The following is an 18819-nucleotide window of genomic DNA, read 5'->3' as shown; positions in this document are numbered from 1 at the left end:
GTTGCTCATTATGTTTGACATGTTCACACTCTTCTAGATGGCAACTACACATAAAAGAGGCTTTTCTGTCTCAGCTTGTACCATCTCAAAGGTTTTAAACCATTGTCAACAATCAATCTATCAGCACTTTTTAAATTTATGTTATTGGTATTTTTATTATAATGCAGCAAACTATACATTTGACATAACCCAAACAATTCAAAGTAGCTACTAAAAATAGTTACAATTGTAGTCAAGGAAAAAAATGAACCTATTTGTTAAAAGCAATGACCGTAATCAACAAAACTGAAGAAGACAATATTACTTAACCCCTTCGCTGCTAGTCCTTTTCCACCTCAGGTGCAAGGCCTTTTTTGGCTATTTGGGGCAGTTCGCGTTTAGGCCCTCATAACTTTTTGTTCACATAAGCTGCCCATGTCAAATTTGTGTCCTTTTTTTCCAACATCCTAGGGATTCTATAGATAACCAGAGTTTGTGGGTTCCCCTGGAGTTGACTAAGAAAATAGCCAAAATACAGCAAAGATTTTGTTTTTTTTAAAAATGGGAAAAAGGGCTGCAGAAGAAAGCTTGTAATTTCTTCCCTGAAAAAGGCATCAATGAAGGGTTTGCAGTGCTAAAATCACCATCTTCCCAGCTCTAAGGAACAGGCAGACTCGAATCAGAAAACCCAATTTTTCAACACAATTTTGGAATTTTACTGGGACATACCCCATTTTTACTATTTTGTGTGCAGGGCATTTCTCAAATAGACGTCTTTTTTACATACTGTCTTGCATTTGGAAGGAAAATATGTAGAGAAAGACAAGGGGCAATAACACTTGTTCTGCTATTCTGTGTTCCCCCAAGTCTCCCGATAAAAATGGTACATCACTTGCGTGTGTAGGCCTAGTGCCCGCATCAGGAAACGCAACATGGACACATCACATTTTTACTTTGAAATCTGACATGTTTTTTGCAAAGTGCCTAGCTGCGGATTTCTAGCTCATCCGGCACCTAGGAAAAAATAGCAAACCTGGACATTTCTGAAAACTAGACACCTAGGGAAACCCAGGATGGGGTAACTTGTGGCGCTCTCACCAGGTGCTGTTACCCAGAATCGTTAGCAAACCTCAAAACTTGGCAAAAAAACACTTTTTCCTCACATTTCGATACTGCAAAGTTCTGGAATCTGAGGGGAGCCACAAACTTCTTTCCACCCAGCATTTAACCAGGTCTCCCGATAAAAATGGAACCTCACTTGTGTGGATAGGCCTAACTTCTATGACAGGAAATGCCCCAAAACACTACGTGGACACATCAAAATGATCAAACACAAAACTACCTGTTTTTGCAGGGGGCACCTGCCTTTTTGGTCCTGGGCTCAGCAGACATCTAGAAAAACCTACCAAACCCAGAAATCTCTGAAAACTAGACACCCGAGGGAGTCCAGGGAGGGGTGACTTGCGTGGATCTTCCAGTGTTTTCTTACCCAGAATCCTCAGCAAACCTCAAATTTAGTTATAAAATCACAGTTTCCCGACATTTCTGCATGGGATCACCACACCAGCTCAAATGTCCTACCACCCAACATTCCCCTCAGTCTCCTGATAAAAATGATACCTCACTTGTGTAGATAGGCCAAGTGCCTGTGACAGGGAAGAGCCAAAAACATGTTGAAATTGAGGGGGAACCAAAGCGGGTCCAAAAGGGCAGTTTGAAAAAACACGTTTTTAGGCTGACAAGTGGGGAAGAATTTTTATCGTTATAGCTGCAACAATGCTGGGTGGTAGGAATTTTGTGAATTTCCTGCAGATTTTGGAAGGTTCTATCACTAAAAGGTAGGGAAAATGTGTGATTTCAAGCAAAGTTGGAGGTTTGCAATGCATTGTGTGTAAGAAAATGGTGCTGAGTACATGTGAATCACACCACCCTGGACCCACCCAGATGTTTAGTTTTCAGATGTTTACAGGTCTCATAGATTTTTCTACATGGCAGCATCCCAAAGTCCGAAAGGTACAGCCCTCACCATTCCAAGTGGGATTATTTTGAGAGTTAGACAAGCTCTCATGGCCCAAATTTAAAACCAAAGCTAAAAATAATCAAATGACCTCTTGCTTGCCATTGGGATAAGATCTTTTAGTGTGCAGGGAGAGAACTGAAAGACTGTTGCCCCCTTCAGTAGGGGTGGGGGCATAACCATGCCCATACTGGTTGGTAGCCACCCCGTTATTTTTTTTTTTAATTCCCTGGCATTCAGTAGGCTTTATGTCCCCCCGGGAAGTGGATTGGGGGTAACTGCCCCATCTGCCCACTGGTGGGTTGAGCAACTTTGTTCCCAAGGGGGGCAGAAATGGCCAACAGTAATGTGCCCCCATGGGGAGTGACCGTTGCCCAAGGGACTGCCCCTCAAACAAAACACACACACACCTACCTCTGGTGTCTAAGTGGTTCTTCCCCCCGGGGGCAGATCGGCCCAATTAAAATAGACTGATCTGCCCCCAAGGGGCAGAAATGGCCTCAAATAAATTTTTCCCCCAGGGCAGCGACCCTTGCCTAATGGGTCGCTCCCCATGTGTAAACAATAGGGGGGCAGAAAAGGCCCTAAAAAAAATTTCCCCCAGGGGAGTGACACTTGCTTAAGGGGTCGCTCCCATTTATTGTTTATAAAAAAATAATAAACTTCCTGGTGTTAAAGAGACACGAAAGGAAAGGAAAGGCCTTTCCTTTCCTTTCATGCCTCTGCCTGCCCCCACCCCCGATCGTTGGCGAAATGCTTTGCATTTCGCTTCCGATAGCGCTGGAAGCTGAGCTTCCAGTGTGATAGGAGCTGCCTCAGATGAGGTCAGCGCGTGATTGAGTGCTGATGTCATCAGACGTCACTGGGGCGGGGTGGAAGGGGAAGCGATTCCTCTTCCATCTCTGCCTGTGGGAGGTGGGTGGGAGGCTCATGGGGGAGCACTAGCGCTCCCCCCATAAGCCAGTCCCTGAACATAATGGACGTAATGGTTACGTCCTTGGCACCTCAGCGCTGCAGCAAAAGATGTAACCGTTACATCCATGGCGGTGAAGGGGTTAATAAAACAAACATAAAGCCAACACGAAAGGAGAAGAGTGACATGAAACAAAGTGCGCATTTGTGTAAAGCCTTAGTAAAATTGTGAGACAATGGATTGACTAAAATCGAGGACATACTCAGTCTAACACTATTCCCAAAATGTATAAACATGAGCATTCAAAAGGTATAATCTAAATTGAGTAATGGTGCAGAGGGTATCATAGCAGTCTGCTCTAGTGGTACCCTGACAATCATCTAGACCACATTTATTAGCTTTATTTAACCGGTAACATGAAAATTTATCATGAAAGCTTAGAAAAAGACTAAGGCGGTCCTCCTATAAGCCAGTTAGTATGCCCTGCCACACTGCCCATTATCAATGAGTCCTGTATGATATAAATTACTTTCTAGAATTAATATTTTCTGAATTTAGGGGCATATTTATACTCTGTCTGCGCCGAATGTGCGTCAAAAAATTTGATGCATATTCAGCACAAACCTTACCCCATATTTAAACTTTGACGCCCGAGCCCGCAGACATCAAAATCCCGCCGTGTGCGTCATTTTTTGGAAGCTGGATACCACCTTGCGCAAATCATATGCAAGGTAGGCATTCCCGTCCAAAAAATTACTTAAACGGCCGTGCGTCGTATTTATGCTTCCAGGCAAAAATACCGCACAGCCGGGAGACGGAGACGGAAAATGGCGCACAGCCGGATTTGAGTAAAAAAATTAACGCCTGGGTCAGGGCAGGTGTTAAAATGGGGCAAGCACACCTGCAACAACAACAGCAGCTACCACAACACCAGCAGGGACCCCAAAGGCAGCGCAGGAGGCAGGAGAAGATATTCCGCACCAGAACAACCCTTCATGGCCTCAGGGAACATGACATAATCCAGAGGTACAGGTTGAAAAGGCAGGCCATTCAGCAGCTGCTGTGAAACATAGAGCCACAGTTGGCACCCACCTTGCTGACATTCCGCACATCCCAACAGAAACCAAGCTGCTAGCTCTACTTCACATGTTGGCAAGTGGCTCTTTTCAAACAACTGGTGCCCTGGTTGCTGGAATATCACAGCCATCATTCTCTGCCTTCTTGCCCAAAGTACTGGATGCCATCATTGGACTCACACCCCGCCACATCTGCTTCCCAAACACACTGCAGAAGCAGCAGGAGACAAAACAGGGGTTTTACCTCATTAGTGACTTCCCACACGTCCTTGATGCCATCGACTGCACTCATGTACGCCTTGTGCCACCTGCTGCAACTGAACGTCTCTACCGCAACAGGAAGCACACATATTCCATCAATGTGCAGGCCATTGTCGATCACCAAGGATTGATCACCAACATCATGGCAAAATATCCTAGGAGTGTCCATGACTCATTCATTTTCCATCACTCTACCATCAATCAGCACTTCCAGGATGGACGGTATGGCAATGGACTACTTGTTGGTAAGTACAAAAACCTACTTATATACATACTGCACAGCAACCATCTAGGACACACAACACATACACCACGACAGCAACATGTGGACAGGAACACACTGAGGTCGTGACATCGCTAGCCATGTTTCATAGGTCAGCATTGAACCTGTCACACATCTGAAATTAGTGTACAGTCTAATGTATAGACATCAATGATCACAATGTTTGGAAGGTTTGCCTATTTGTCACCTTGCAAAATGTAAGCGTCTCATGTTTAAATTAATACATTGCATAAGTCTAAAGGATTGGGATGTCCAGGGTACATTGATGCTAACGTGTTAACAACACTGTCAAAATGGATCTGTGTATGGAAATATCATCTCACCCCCAGTGAAGACACAGGGCCACCTGTATCACAAGTCACAATGCTAGGGAGTGCACACTGTACTGCAAATCCCAAAACATACTGCTGACAACCGGTCAGCAGCCAAACACTCGTTCAGCCAAGGAAACAACCCAATGCAGATGGTACATCCTACAAGCCTAGGAAGGAACACAGTAATGCAAAAGAGTCACAGACAACACAAGACAACTAGTGCCATGCAAGGTGATTTCAATGGGGCAAGCTACATCAACATGATCCCATTCATTTTCTTTTTCAGGTGATCAGGGGTATGGGACCCAGCCATGGATAATGACACAATTTGGCAACCCAAGCACTGCAGCAGAGCGTGCCTACAATGACGCACATAGGAGGACACGCAGCATAGTCGAGAGGACCTTCGGCACTCTCAAGTCGAGATTCAGGTGCCTCGACATCACTGGTGGCAGCCTCCTATATTCCCCAGTAATGGTCTGTAAGATCATTCTAACATATGCCATCCTGCACAACATTTGCATACAAAGGAACATCCCCCTCTTAGAACCAGAGCCACACATGCCTGAAGAGGAGGAAGAGGAGGATGTTGACCTGCAACATTAGGGGGAACAACAAAACACGGCTGCTGGATTGCGTAGGCGCCAACATATAGTGAACAATTTCTTTTAAAACTAATAACCATCACCACTGTATTAACTAATGTAAATAAACACCAATAATAATCACCATATCATGGTCTGGCTAATCATTTTTGCTCACCTTTATCTCTAACTATCAGAATAAAAGTGTCGCCTCATGGATCATTGCTGATATACCGATCAGGACACAGAAATTTCCTGAGCAATTGTGATGTGTATCATGCAACAGTCACATACACACACACTGTAAATGACATATATCCTGTGCATTTCACCTTTGAAGGGCAATAGCAGAGTACCACACCTATTTCACAAATACATGTTGAAAAATGGTTCATCACAGCATATGGCACACAACTAAGACACCATCACTCAATAAGGGGAAAATAAGCCGCATACTTGAGGCAGTGGATGTGCTATTGCATTGGTAACAGGAATGTATGACCAGACCCTTGACAGCAATAAGTCCAACTGCACCGATCTTTGCAAGGACTATCTGTGACTAGAGTTCCATATAAGCAGAACATAGGCAGCACAAGTGCCACACATATGACCAGCATTGCGCACATGACATTCCATGTACATGTCAGGCCATTACCTAACTCCAGACACACCCATGCTCCTGGTCACAACCCACCTGTCTGAAGAGGTCCCTGGAATGGTAATATGTGTACCCCAATATTCCCTCCTCTACACACACAGACTAACAAAACTAATCCTGTGTGCTACACCCTTTCCTATGGTATGCCATTGTCATAGTACATCTGACTGCATGGACATCAGGTCAATTAATACACTGGGTTGTAGTTTCTAAGTTATCACCTGTAGAAGCTTCCCGTGTGAAAGGTACTGTTGGCCATTCGAATTAAAATCTCACATACAGGACTTGTGAGAAACTGATGGAGCACACACCTGTGATCACCTCCAGGCACACCACCCATTTGAACATGCACTGTCCCTGCTGATGCCTGGAACAGCATAGAAGTTTCCATTTTGTTAAATACACTGTTATGCATTGCTAGTAATTAAGCCGTGTAGCACAGCCCTTGGGTTTATGTGTCACCTTCAAAAACACAGGACATACACAGTTTTCCATGCCAACTGTCTTGTTCTTCCTCCGACCAGTCTTAGTCAGACCACTGATTATGTACCTTGTGAAATTGATGGATCCAGATTGACCCTGCAACCTGTCAGCCTGACTGGCACCTGTCTGTGCATTACCCTAAATGTTTCTTGTGGCTACATATGTACCACACTTGCGTTACCAAACCTCTCATTCCTCAGAGGGTATTTTGTCATGTGCTTCCTCAATGCATACCCAAATATATTGTATAGCATCATCTGCTTTTTAATTGTACCATATTAGTAAAATTGACTTTGAATACCAAAATCATGGACCAACCATTGTCTGGGTCTCATGTATGCATGAACGACAAAGTGTGACAGTGTACCAGGGCCGTATGCAGGGATTGGGTATGGTGCCTCCAGCATAACCAGCTACCTCTGATAATGTGCATGAAAAATCCACACATATTAGGACCCTGACAGTCCACACGCTGAATCACATTGCTCACAACATATTGATGGGCTATGCATGCTGAATAGCTGCTACATTAATTAACACAGAGGCTATGATGTTCCCAGGTGCAGTGGGAACTCCACAGGCCAACCTGTGTACAAATGTTGTAATGACACCTGCCGGAACATGACACCTGAGACATTATCTCACTCAGTACACCAAGATTGCCCTGTTGACAGTCTCATAACTTGTCTTCAGTGACAGGGTGGGACCATCCCCATGTAGGTTCTCATGTCCTCATCGACTTTACTCACATTGATCTCCGAAGGCTACTCATTAGATACAGGAATAGCTGCCACTGACTCATGATGAGACCTGGAAGTAACTGTGACAACATACACCCCTCAAAATATACAGGATCAACATTGGACCACACACATGAACAAGACACCTCTGTGCAATTGATCACTGGAAATATGTGGCCACGTGCTGCCTCGTCTGCTGGTCCACCACTGTCACTGGAGAGATGTGGCTCAGTCATATGACCACAACTGTGGCGTCATATTACATTTGTGGTTCACCTTTGGCTGTCTCTGCCAATAACATGTTACCCACTTAGTCTATGCATGTACCTGACTCACTGTAGGTTCACCAACAAGTGCCTAAGAAGCAGTTACCAAATTTCTAGGACATGGGATGGCCAACTTGTGGACCATTGACATGAACAAGCGTCTGCCATCTATCCGGTGCATGCTTTGTCATTTGTGGTGTCTACGTTACCCAAAATCTTGGAAGTGCACACAACAGATGTTGCTACATGTATGACTGGCACATGTCCTCTCTCATTTCCACAATGGCTTGCATCTAAGGTTTGGACACATTGACTTCACATTCATACAAGCACATTTGCAATAATGCATCTTGCGATGCACACACACTGGGTCGACAACTACATTAGTAGCCAATGCACACACATTGAGCCATAGGCATTGAGGTATTGTACTTATGTGTGTAACCTTGCTATCCTCTCCTGATGTCAAGCATGCCCAAATTGTGCAATACATATATGTAGGCCACACATATGGCCATCTAGTGCATCAGCGAAGCGTGAGAATCCTGTTAAGGAAGTAGTGGGTCATAGTCCGCAGCAGTATGATGTCTCACATGTGAACATACACCATCAACATCAAAGTGGGTGCAATCAGCCTATCTCAATTGTGCCACAAATGTAACATTACATTAACCCCTTCGCTGCCAGGCCTTTTCCCCCTCCTGTGCCAGGCCTTTTTTTGCCTATTTGGGGCAGTTCGCGCTTAGGCCCTCATAACTTTTTGTCCACATAATCTAACCAAGCCAAATTTGCGTCCTTTTTTTCCAACATCCTAGGGATTCTAGAGGTACCCAGACTTTGTGGGTTCCCTTGAAGGAGGCCAAGAAATTGGCCAAAATACAGTGAAAATTTCATTTTTTTAAAAAAAATTGGAAAAAGTGGCTGCAGAAGAAGGCTTGTGGATTTCCCCCTGAAAATGGCATCAACAAAGGGTTTGCAGTGCTAAACTCAGCAGCTTCCTAGCTTTCAGGAACAGGCAGACTTGAATCAGAAAACCCAATTTTTCAACACAATTTTGGCATTTTACTGGGGCATACCCCATTTTTGCAATTTTTTGTGCTTTCAGCCTCCTTCCAGTCAGTGACAGGAATGGGCATGAAACCAATGCTGGATCCCAGAAACCTAACCATTTCTGAAAAGTAGACAAAATTCTGAATTCAGCAAGGGGTCATTTGTGTAGATCCTACAAGGGTTTCCTACAGAAAATAACAGCTGAAAAAGCAAAATATTGAAATTGAGGTTAAAAAACCATCAATTTTTCTCTACGTTTTACTCTGTAACTTTTCCCTGCAATGTCAGATTATGGAAAGCAATATACTGTTACATCTGCTGGACTCCTCTGGTTGCGGGGATATATAGGGCTTGTAGGTTCATCAAGAACCCGAGGAACCCAGAGCCAATAAATGAGCTGCACCCTGCAGTGCGTTTTCATTCTATACCGGGTATACAGCAATTCATTTGCTGAAATATAAAGAGTAAAAAATTGCTATCAAGAAAACCTTTGCATTTCCAAAAAGGGCACAAGATAAGGTGCTGAGGAGCAGTGGTTATTTGCAAATCTCTGAATTCCGGGGTGACCATACTAGCATGTGAATTATAGGGAATTTCTCAAATAGATGTCTTTTTTACACACTCTCCTATATTTGGAAGGGAAAAATGTAGAGAAAGACAAGGGGCAATAGCACTTGTTTTGCTAATCTATGTTCCCCCAAGTCTCCCAAATAAAATGATACCTCACTTGTGTGGGTAGGCCTAGCGCCCGCGACAGGAAACACCCCAAAACGCAACGTGGACACATCCCATTTTTTTGAAAGAAAACAGAGGTGTTTTTTGCGAAGTGCCTACCTGCAGATTTTGGCCTCTAGCTCAGCCGGCACCTAGGGAAACCTACCAAACCTGTGCATTTCGGAAAACTAGAGACCTAGGGGAATCCAAGGAGGGGTGACTTGCGGGGCTCGGACCAGGTTCTGTTACCCAGAATCCTTTGCAAACCTCAAAATTTGGCTCAAAAAACACATGTTCCTCACATTTCTGTGGCAGAAAGTTCTGGAATCTGAGAGGAGCCACAAATGTCCTTCCACCCAGCGTTCCCCCAAGTCTGCCGATAAAAATGATACCTCACTTGCGTGGGTAGGCCTAGCGCCTGCGACAGGAAACACCCCAAAGCGCAACATGGACACATCCAAAATTTTGGAAGAAAACAGAGGTGTTTTTTGCGAAGTGCCTACCTGTAAATTTTGGCCTCTAGCTCAGCCGGCACCTAGGGAAACCTACCAAACCTGTGCATTTCTGAAAACTAGAGACCTAGGGGAATCCAAGGAGGGGTGACTTGCGGGGCTCGGACCAGGTTCAGTTACCCAGAATCCTTTGCAAACCTCAAAATTTGGCTAAAAAAACACGTGTTCCTCACATTTCTGTGGCAGAAAGTTCTGGAATCTGAGAGGAGCCACAAATTTCCTTCCACCCAGCGTTCCCCCAAGTCTCCCGATAAAAATGATACCTCACTTGTGTGGGTAGGCCTAGCGCCGGCGACAGGAAACACCCCAAAGCGCAACGTGGACACATCAAACATTTTGAAGAAAACAGAGGTGTTTTTTGCGAAGTGCCTACCTTTAGATTTTGGCCTCTAGCTCAGCCGGCACCTAGGGAAACCTACCAAACCTGTGCATTTCTGAAAACTAGAGACCTAGGGGAATCCAAGGAGGGGTGACTTGCGGGGCTCGGACCAGGTTCTGTTACCCAGAATCCTTTGCAAACCTCAAAATTTGGCTAAAAAAACACATGTTCCTCACATTTCTGTGGCAGAAAGTTCTGGAATCTGAGAGGAGCCACAAATTTCCTTCCACCCAGCGTTCCCCCAAGTCTCCCGATAAAAATGATACCTCACTTGCGTGGGTAGGCCTAGCGTCCGCGACAGGAAACACCCCAAAGCGCAACATGGACACATCCAAAATTTTGGAAGAAAACAGAGGTGTTTTTTGCGAAGTGCCTACCTGTAGATTTTGGCCTCTAGCTCAGCCGGCACCTAGGGAAACCTACCAAACCTGTGCATTTCTGAAAACTAGAGACCTAGGGGAATCCAAGGAGGGGTGACTTGCGGGGCTCGGACATGGTTCAGTTACCCAGAATCCTTTGCAAACCTCAAACTTTGGCTAAAAAAACACATGTTCCTCACATTTCTGTGGCAGAAAGTTCTGGAATCTGAGAGGAGCCACAAATTTCCTTCCACTCAGCGTTCCCCCAAGTCTCCCGATAAAAATGATACCTCACTTGTGTGGGTAGGCCTAGCGCCCGCGACAGGAAACACCCCAAAGCGCAACGTGGACACATCCAAAATTTTGGAAGAAAACAGAGGTGTTTTTTGCGAAGTGCCTACCTGTAGATTTTGGCCTCTAGCTCAGCCGGCACCTAGGGAAACCTACCAAACCTGTGCATTTCTGAAAGCTAGAGACCTAGGGGAATCCAAGATGGGGTGACTTGCGGGGCTCGGACCAGGTTCTGTTACCCAAAATCCTTTGCAAACCTCAAAATTTGGCTAAAAAAACACATGTTCCTCACATTTCTGTGGCAGAAAGTTCTGGAATCTGAGAGGAGCCACAAATTTCCTTCCACCCAGCGTTACCCCAAGTCTCCCGATAAAAATGATACCTCACTTGCGTGGGTAGGCCTAGCGCCCGCGACAGGAAACACCCCAAAGCGCAACGTGGACACATCCAAAATTTTGGTTGAAAACAGAGGTGTTTTTTGCGAAGTGCCTACCTGTAGATTTTGGCCTCTAGCTCTGCCGGCCCCTAGGGAAACCTACCAAACCTGTGCATTTCTGAAAACTAGAGACCTAGGGGAATCCAAGGAGGGGTGACTTGCGGGGCTCGGACTAGGTTCTGTTACCCAGAATCCTTTGCAAACCTCAAAATTTGGCTAAAAAAACACGTGTTCATCACATTTCTGTGGCAGAAAGCTCTGGAATCTGAGAGGAGCCACAAATTTCCTTCCACCCAGCGTTCCCCCAAGTCTCCCGATAAAAATGATACCTCACTTGTGTGGGTAGGCCTAGCGTCCGCGACAGGAAACACCCCAAAGCGCAACATGGACACATCCAAAATTTTGGAAGAAAACAGAGGTGTTTTTTGCGAAGTGCCTACCTGTAGATTTTGGCCTCTAGCTCAGCCGGCACCTAGGGAAACCTACCAAACCTGTGCATTTCTGAAAACTAGAGACCTAGGGGAATCCAAGGAGGGGTGACTTGCGGGGCTCGGACATGGTTCAGTTACCCAGAATCCTTTGCAAACCTCAAACTTTGGCTAAAAAAACACATGTTCCTCACATTTCTGTGGCAGAAAGTTCTGGAATCTGAGAGGAGCCACAAATTTCCTTCCACTCAGCGTTCCCCCAAGTCTCCTGATAAAAATGATACCTCACTTGTGTGGGTAGGCCTAGCGCCCGCGACAGGAAACACCCCAAAGCGCAACGTGGACACATCCAAAATTTTGGAAGAAAACAGAGGTGTTTTTTGCGAAGTGCCTACCTGTAGATTTTGGCCTCTAGCTCAGCCGGCACCTAGGGAAACCTACCAAACCTGTGCATTTCTGAAAGCTAGAGACCTAGGGGAATCCAAGATGGGGTGACTTGCGGGGCTCGGACCAGGTTCTGTTACCCAAAATCCTTTGCAAACCTCAAAATTTGGCTAAAAAAACACATGTTCCTCACATTTCTGTGGCAGAAAGTTCTGGAATCTGAGAGGAGCCACAAATTTCCTTCCACCCAGCATTCCCCCAAGTCTCCCGATAAAAATGATACCTCACTTGCGTGGGTAGGCCTAGCGCCCGCGACAGGAAACACCCCAAAGCGCAACGTGGACACATCCAAAATTTTGGAAGAAAACAGAGGTGTTTTTTGCGAAGTGCCTACCTGTAGATTTTGGCCTCTAGCTCTGCCGGCCCCTAGGGAAACCTACCAAACCTGTGCATTTCTGAAAACTAGAGACCTAGGGGAATCCAAGGAGGGGTGACTTGCGGGGCTCGGACTAGGTTCTGTTACCCAGAATCCTTTGCAAACCTCAAAATTTGGCTAAAAAAACACGTGTTCATCACATTTCTGTGGCAGAAAGCTCTGGAATCTGAGAGGAGCCACAAATTTCCTTCCACCCAGCGTTCCCCCAAGTCTCCCGATAAAAATGATACCTCACTTGTGTGGGTAGGCCTAGCGCCGGCGACAGGAAACACCCCAAAGCACAACGTGGACACATCCAAAATTTTGGAAGAAAACAGAGGTGTTTTTTGCGAAGTGTCTACCTGTAGATTTTGGCCTCTAGCTCAGCCGGCACCTAGGGAAACCTACCAAACCTGTGCATTTCTGAAAACTAGAGACCTAGGGGAATCCAAGGAGGGGTGACTTGCGGGGCTCGGACCAGGTTCTGTTACCCAGAATCCTTTGCAAACCTCAAAATTTGGCTAAAAAAACACATGTTCCTCACATTTCTGTGGCAGAAAGTTCTGGAATCTGAGAGGAGCCACAAATTTCCTTCCACCCAGCGTTCCCCCAAGTCTCCCGATAAAAATGGTACCTCACTTGTGTGGGTAGGCCTAGCGCCCGTGACAGGAAACACCCCAAAGCGCAACGTGGACACATCCAAAATTTTGGAAGAAAACAGAGGTGTTTTTTGCGAAGTGCCTACCTGTAGATTTTGGCCTCTAGCTCAGCCGGCACCTAGGGAAACCTACCAAACCTGTGCATTTCTGAAAACTAGAGACCTAGGGGAATCCAAGGAGGGGTGACTTGCGGGGCTCGGACCAGGTTCTGTTACCCAGAATCCTTTGCAAACCTCAAAATTTGGCTCAAAAAACACATGTTCCTCACATTTCTGTGGCAGAAAGTTCTGGAATCTGAGAGGAGCCACAAATTTCCTTCCACCCAGCGTTCCCCCAAGTCTCCCGATAAAAATGATACCTCACTTGTGTGGGTAGGCCTAGCGCCGGCGACAGGAAACACCCCAAAGCGCAACGTGGACACATCAAAAATTTTGGAAGAAAACAGAGGTGTTTTTTTGCGAAGTGCCTACCTGTAGATTTTGGCCTCTAGCTCAGCCGGCACCTAGGGAAACCTACCAAACCTGTGCATTTCTGAAAACTAGAGACCTAGGGGAATCCAAAGAGGGGTGACTTGCGGGGCTCGGACCAGGTTCTGTTACCCAGAATCCTTTGCAAACCTCAAAATTTGGCTAAAAAAACACATGTTCCTCACATTTCTGTGGCAGAAAGTTCTGGAATCTGGGAGGAGCCACAAATTTCCTGCCACCCAGCGTTCCCCCAAGTCTCCCGATAAAAATGATACCTCACTTGTGTGGGTAGGCCTAGCGCCCGCGACAGGAAACACCCCAAAGCGCAACGTGGACACATCCAAAATTTTGGAAGAAAACAGAGGTGTTTTTTGCGAAGTTCCTACCTGTAGATTTTGGCCTCTAGCTCAGCCGCCACCTAGGGAAATCTACCAAAACTGTGCATTTCTGAAAACTAGAGACCTAGGGGAATCCAAGGAGGGGTGACTTGCGGGGATCGGACCAGGTTCTGTTACCCAGAGTCCTTTGAAAACCTCAAAATTTGGCTAAAAAAACACATGTTCCTCACATTTCTGTGGCAGAAAGTTCTGGAATCTGAGAGGAGCCACAAATTTCCTTCCACCCAGCGTTCCCCCAAGTCTCCCGATAAAAATTATACCTCACTTGTATGGGTAGGCCTAGCGCCGGCGACAGGAAACACCCCAAAGCGCAACGTGGACACATCCAAAATTTTGGAAGAAAACAGAGGTGTTTTTTGCGAAGTGCCTACCTGTAGATTTTGGCCTCTAGGTCAGCCGGCACCTAGGGACACCTACCAAACCTGTGCATTTCTGAAAACTAGAGACCTAGGGGAATCCAAGATGGGGTGACTTGTGGGGCTCGGACACATATTCCTCACATTTCAGTGGCAGAAAGTTCTGGAATCTGAGAGGAGCCACAAATTTCCTTCCACCCAGCATTCCCCTAAGTCTCTCGATAAAAATGGTACCTCACTTCTGTGGGTAGGCCTAGCGCCCATGAAAGGAAATGGCCCAAAACACAACATGGACAGAACATATTTTTTCACAGAAAACAGAGGTGTTTTTTGCAAAGTGCCTACCTGTGGAGTTTGGCCTCTAGCTCAGCCTGGCCCGGGAGGGGGGGGGGGGGGGCAGAAATGGCCTAAAATAAATTTGCCCCCCCCCAGTCCCCACCCCCCCCGGGAGCGACCCTTGCCTACGGGGTCGCTTCCCCTGCGTGACACTGGCGCTAAAAAACAAATCCCCGGTGCCTAGTGGTTTCTGCCCCCTTGGGGGCAGATTGACCTAAAATCGGCCAATCTGCCCCCAGGGGGGCAGAAATGGTCTAAATACAATTTACCCCCCAAGGGAGCGACCCTTGCCTGATGGGTCGCTCCCCATCTCTAAAAAAATAAACAAAAAAAATAAAAATAAAAAAAAATAAAAAATGGTCCCTGGTGCCTAGAGGTTTCTGCCGCCCCTGGGGGCAGATCGGCCTAATAGTAGAAAAGGCCTTCCCGAAAATATGCCCCCCCCTGGGAGCGACCCTTGCCCAAGGGGTCGCTCCCTTTTGTCAATAACAATAAAAAAAATAAAAAATCCCTGGTGTCTAGTGGTTTCTACCCCCCTTGGGGGCAGATTGGCCTCACCAAAATAGGCCAATCTGCCCCCAAGGGGGGCAGAAATGGCCAAAATATAATTTTCCCCCAAGGGGAGCGACCCTTGCCTAAGGGGTCGCTCCCCACCAAAAAAAAAATGAAAAAAATAAATAAAAAATGGTCCCTGGTGCCTACAGGTTTCTGCCCCCAGCGGGGGCAGAAAAGGCCTTCCCGAAAATATGCGCCCCCTGGGAGCGACCCTTGCCCAAGGGGTCGCTCCCTTTTGTCAATAACAGAAAAAAAAAAAAAAACCCTGGTGTCTAGTGGGGTTTCAAAAGCCGGATTGCAAGCAAATACTTTTCCTTCCCTTTGAAGCCCCTCCGGGCCTCCCAGTGATTGAAAGAGAAATGCTTTTGCATTTCTTTTTCAATGGCGCTGGAAGCAGAGCTTCCAGCGCGACTAGGGAGGCCCCTGTGACAAATCAGCGCGCGCTCGCGCGCTGACGTCACAGGGGGGGGTGGGGGGGTCGGGGGTGGAAGGGGAAGGTCTTCCCCTTCCATCTCCGACTTGGGGGGAGGAGGGGGGTGCACGGGGGGCGCGCTAGCGATGATCTCGTCCAAGGCACAGGGGAACTGTAGCCTTGGACGAGATCATCTCGTCCAAGGCACAGAACCGGTTAAAATGGAAAAAATACCCAAAACCAGTTCATGCCCTGAAATTTTGAAAAAATGACGCTTATGCCAGAGAAACAATGCATAATGCCCTGAAAATTGGTTAAGTGTTAAGACTATTTCCAAATATATGGATGCGGCCTAATTTTTACTCCTGTGCGTCGAAAAAAATGACGCACAAGCTGTATTCGTGAAAAAATATGACGCATAACGATAAAAACGGCGGCCATTTTATGCAGGAAGTGATGTAGTAGGATATCTTGTTTACAGATTATGTACAGTGGTGGTACTTTCACTTTCACTTTGCAGTCTGTGATTCTTCTAGACTGTGTGGCTGTGTTCTGAGTTTTGTCCAGTGAAATTGTGCTTTTGTCTCCTGTGTGCTCCATTACTTGTTACTTTGTGAAATAAATATTGTTGTTGTATACTGTCTGATTGTGTTTTGTGTACTATTGTCTAGGATTGTTGTCTTTGTTGTTTGTGGGAGCCTGTTGTGGGTAGTGCTAGCTTGGGGATAGTTGGGCTCTTTTAGTTGTTAAGTTTACTTTTTTGTACTTCTACTTTCCCCCTTTTCTCCTTTGTTCTTCTTTATCCCCTATTCCCCTTTTCAGTGCTAAGATGTTGGGTAGGCCATGTCTTGGCAAGATGGGTGAGGAGGAGCTTGGGGGGTTTATATGGCTAGTGTGCCATTTCCTCCCACTGATGCTGAAGGCAGGGTGATACAGGGGTATCACACCGTGGCACGATGAATCCAGTGGGGAAAGTTCCTGCATCACTTGCAGCGCGTGTATCGGAGCCAGAGGAATGACCACCAGCTGAAGCACCGCTGGGCTGACCTCATCACCAGGGAGCAAGATTTGCTGGACTACCTGGGAATAGTGATTGGTGGCCCTGTTGGTGAGTACAAATCATGTAAATGAGCACAATTAAAAGCTCTGTAGTGACATCAGATGATTTGTACAATATCTGGCGGCTAAGTTGCTGAGTGTGTGGAATGCTTCGGAAACATACAGGGTCATTGATGGACTATGTGAAGGACCACAATTGCTAGCTGTCAGGAAGCAAGTGCTCTGCAAACTTACTGAATACTTTTGCTTAATGTAATTTGGTGCCACCTTTGTGTCAGACAGCAACACAAATTAGGAGACAATCATGTCTATATAGGTCACATTTGGCAGTGAAGTATAGATTTTCAAAAATATTGGTAACCTTTGTTGACGCAACAGCTAGACTGACTTTCAAAACACTACATGATGCAGAAATTGAGTGCAGGCTTCACGTCAATTGATGATAGCAATGTGGCCCAGACATATGTCTCATGTGTGTCTGGTGAGTGTGTAAGGAAAGCATTCACGGAAGTTCTATGAATGTTAGGGATTATTGTGGTCCTTCATCATTTTGGATACATGTCAGATCTGGATTTGGAAACACAGGGAAAAAGTGTAAGGTGCCCTCAGCTAACATCTTACACTGGTATTTGGTGTTTGGTGTTCCACCTTTCGTTTAGGGATGGCAGGCCAAAGGTATGCACATGGGTTCATATCTCTATGGTTGGTGCAAATCACCATAGCTGGGCCACATCAAATTAAGAAACTGTAACAACATGAGGGCTTACAAATGTCCCTGCCCCTCTGTACATTGTACCTATGAGTCATAAATTTGTCATGGCCACAATGGCTGTTTGACTGGTAATGCACTCTTCAAGTAACCAGGCTTTGGATGTCTCTCTTGGATGCACATGATGAGACGAATACACGCCATTATTATATCTGCTCACTAATGAAGGAGCATGTTTGCCACCACATGATAGTTAGGGCCACTCCATGTGTGCAGATATGTGTGTAATTGTCACAGGAGACCCATGCTATGTACATGTTAGCCATGCTAAATCGGATGCAGTATCATCATGTCTGAGTGGCTTTACTTACTTATGTCATCTTACACATAGTTTTTGTCTTTGGAATTGTTGGTCAGTGCACCGATTTTGAGCACATTTCTTCCTTCCATGCCTTACAGGTGGACCCGCACCCTACACTGTGGGCGAGGTGGCTTCATTTGAGGACCCCGAAAACTCCAGTAAGTGTTGATATGTCTCTTATGTGTTGTGTTTGCTGGTGATGTGTGATGGACTCCTGTGTGTTGAACACATAGCAAGGTATGATACGCTGGCCCATCATTTGTCAGGTTCGATGAGTGGGATTTCATTTTCTAAGCATTTTGGAGTTTGCCAATGCTTATCCTATTGTCTTATCTAGGGATTCCAGGTCATTCCTGTAGGCCCCGCAATGTGAACTCGGGTGAGTCATGAGGATAACACTTGTATCAACAAGAGTCGCACTGTACCTAATCTCAGATTTAGTCTGCCTGTCAGACCCACATTCTCCCAGAATGGGGCTGCAAAATGCTTACCCACAGACTTCTGCTTCCCTATTCACCAAAGTACAAAGTACACCAAAGTAAAATAAATTTGCCCCCTCAACCCCCCCACCCCGGGAGCGACCCTTGCCTACGGGGTCGCTTCCCCTGCGTGACACTGGCGCCAAAAAACAAATCCCCGGTGCCTAGTGGTTTCTGCCCCCTTAGGGGCAGATTGACCTAAAATCGGCCAATCTGCCCCCAGGGGGGCAGAAATGGCCTAAATACAATTTGCCCCCCAGGGGAGCAACCCTTGCCTGATGGGTCGCTCCCCATCTCGAAAAAAACAAACAAACAAAAAAAAAAACACAACAAAAAAATTTGCCCTGGTGCCCTGAGGGTTCTGCCCCCCCCCTGGGGGCAGTTCGGCCTAATAATAGGCCGAACTGCCCCCAGGGGGGGCAGAAATGGCCTAAAATAAATTTGCCCCCCCCCCCCCCGGGAGCGACCCTTGCCTACGGGGTCGCT

This window comes from Pleurodeles waltl, chromosome 1_2, assembly GCF_031143425.1.
Source record: "Pleurodeles waltl isolate 20211129_DDA chromosome 1_2, aPleWal1.hap1.20221129, whole genome shotgun sequence".
NCBI classification, from domain to species: domain Eukaryota; kingdom Metazoa; phylum Chordata; class Amphibia; order Caudata; family Salamandridae; genus Pleurodeles; species Pleurodeles waltl.
This window is presented reverse-complemented; position numbering follows the sequence as displayed.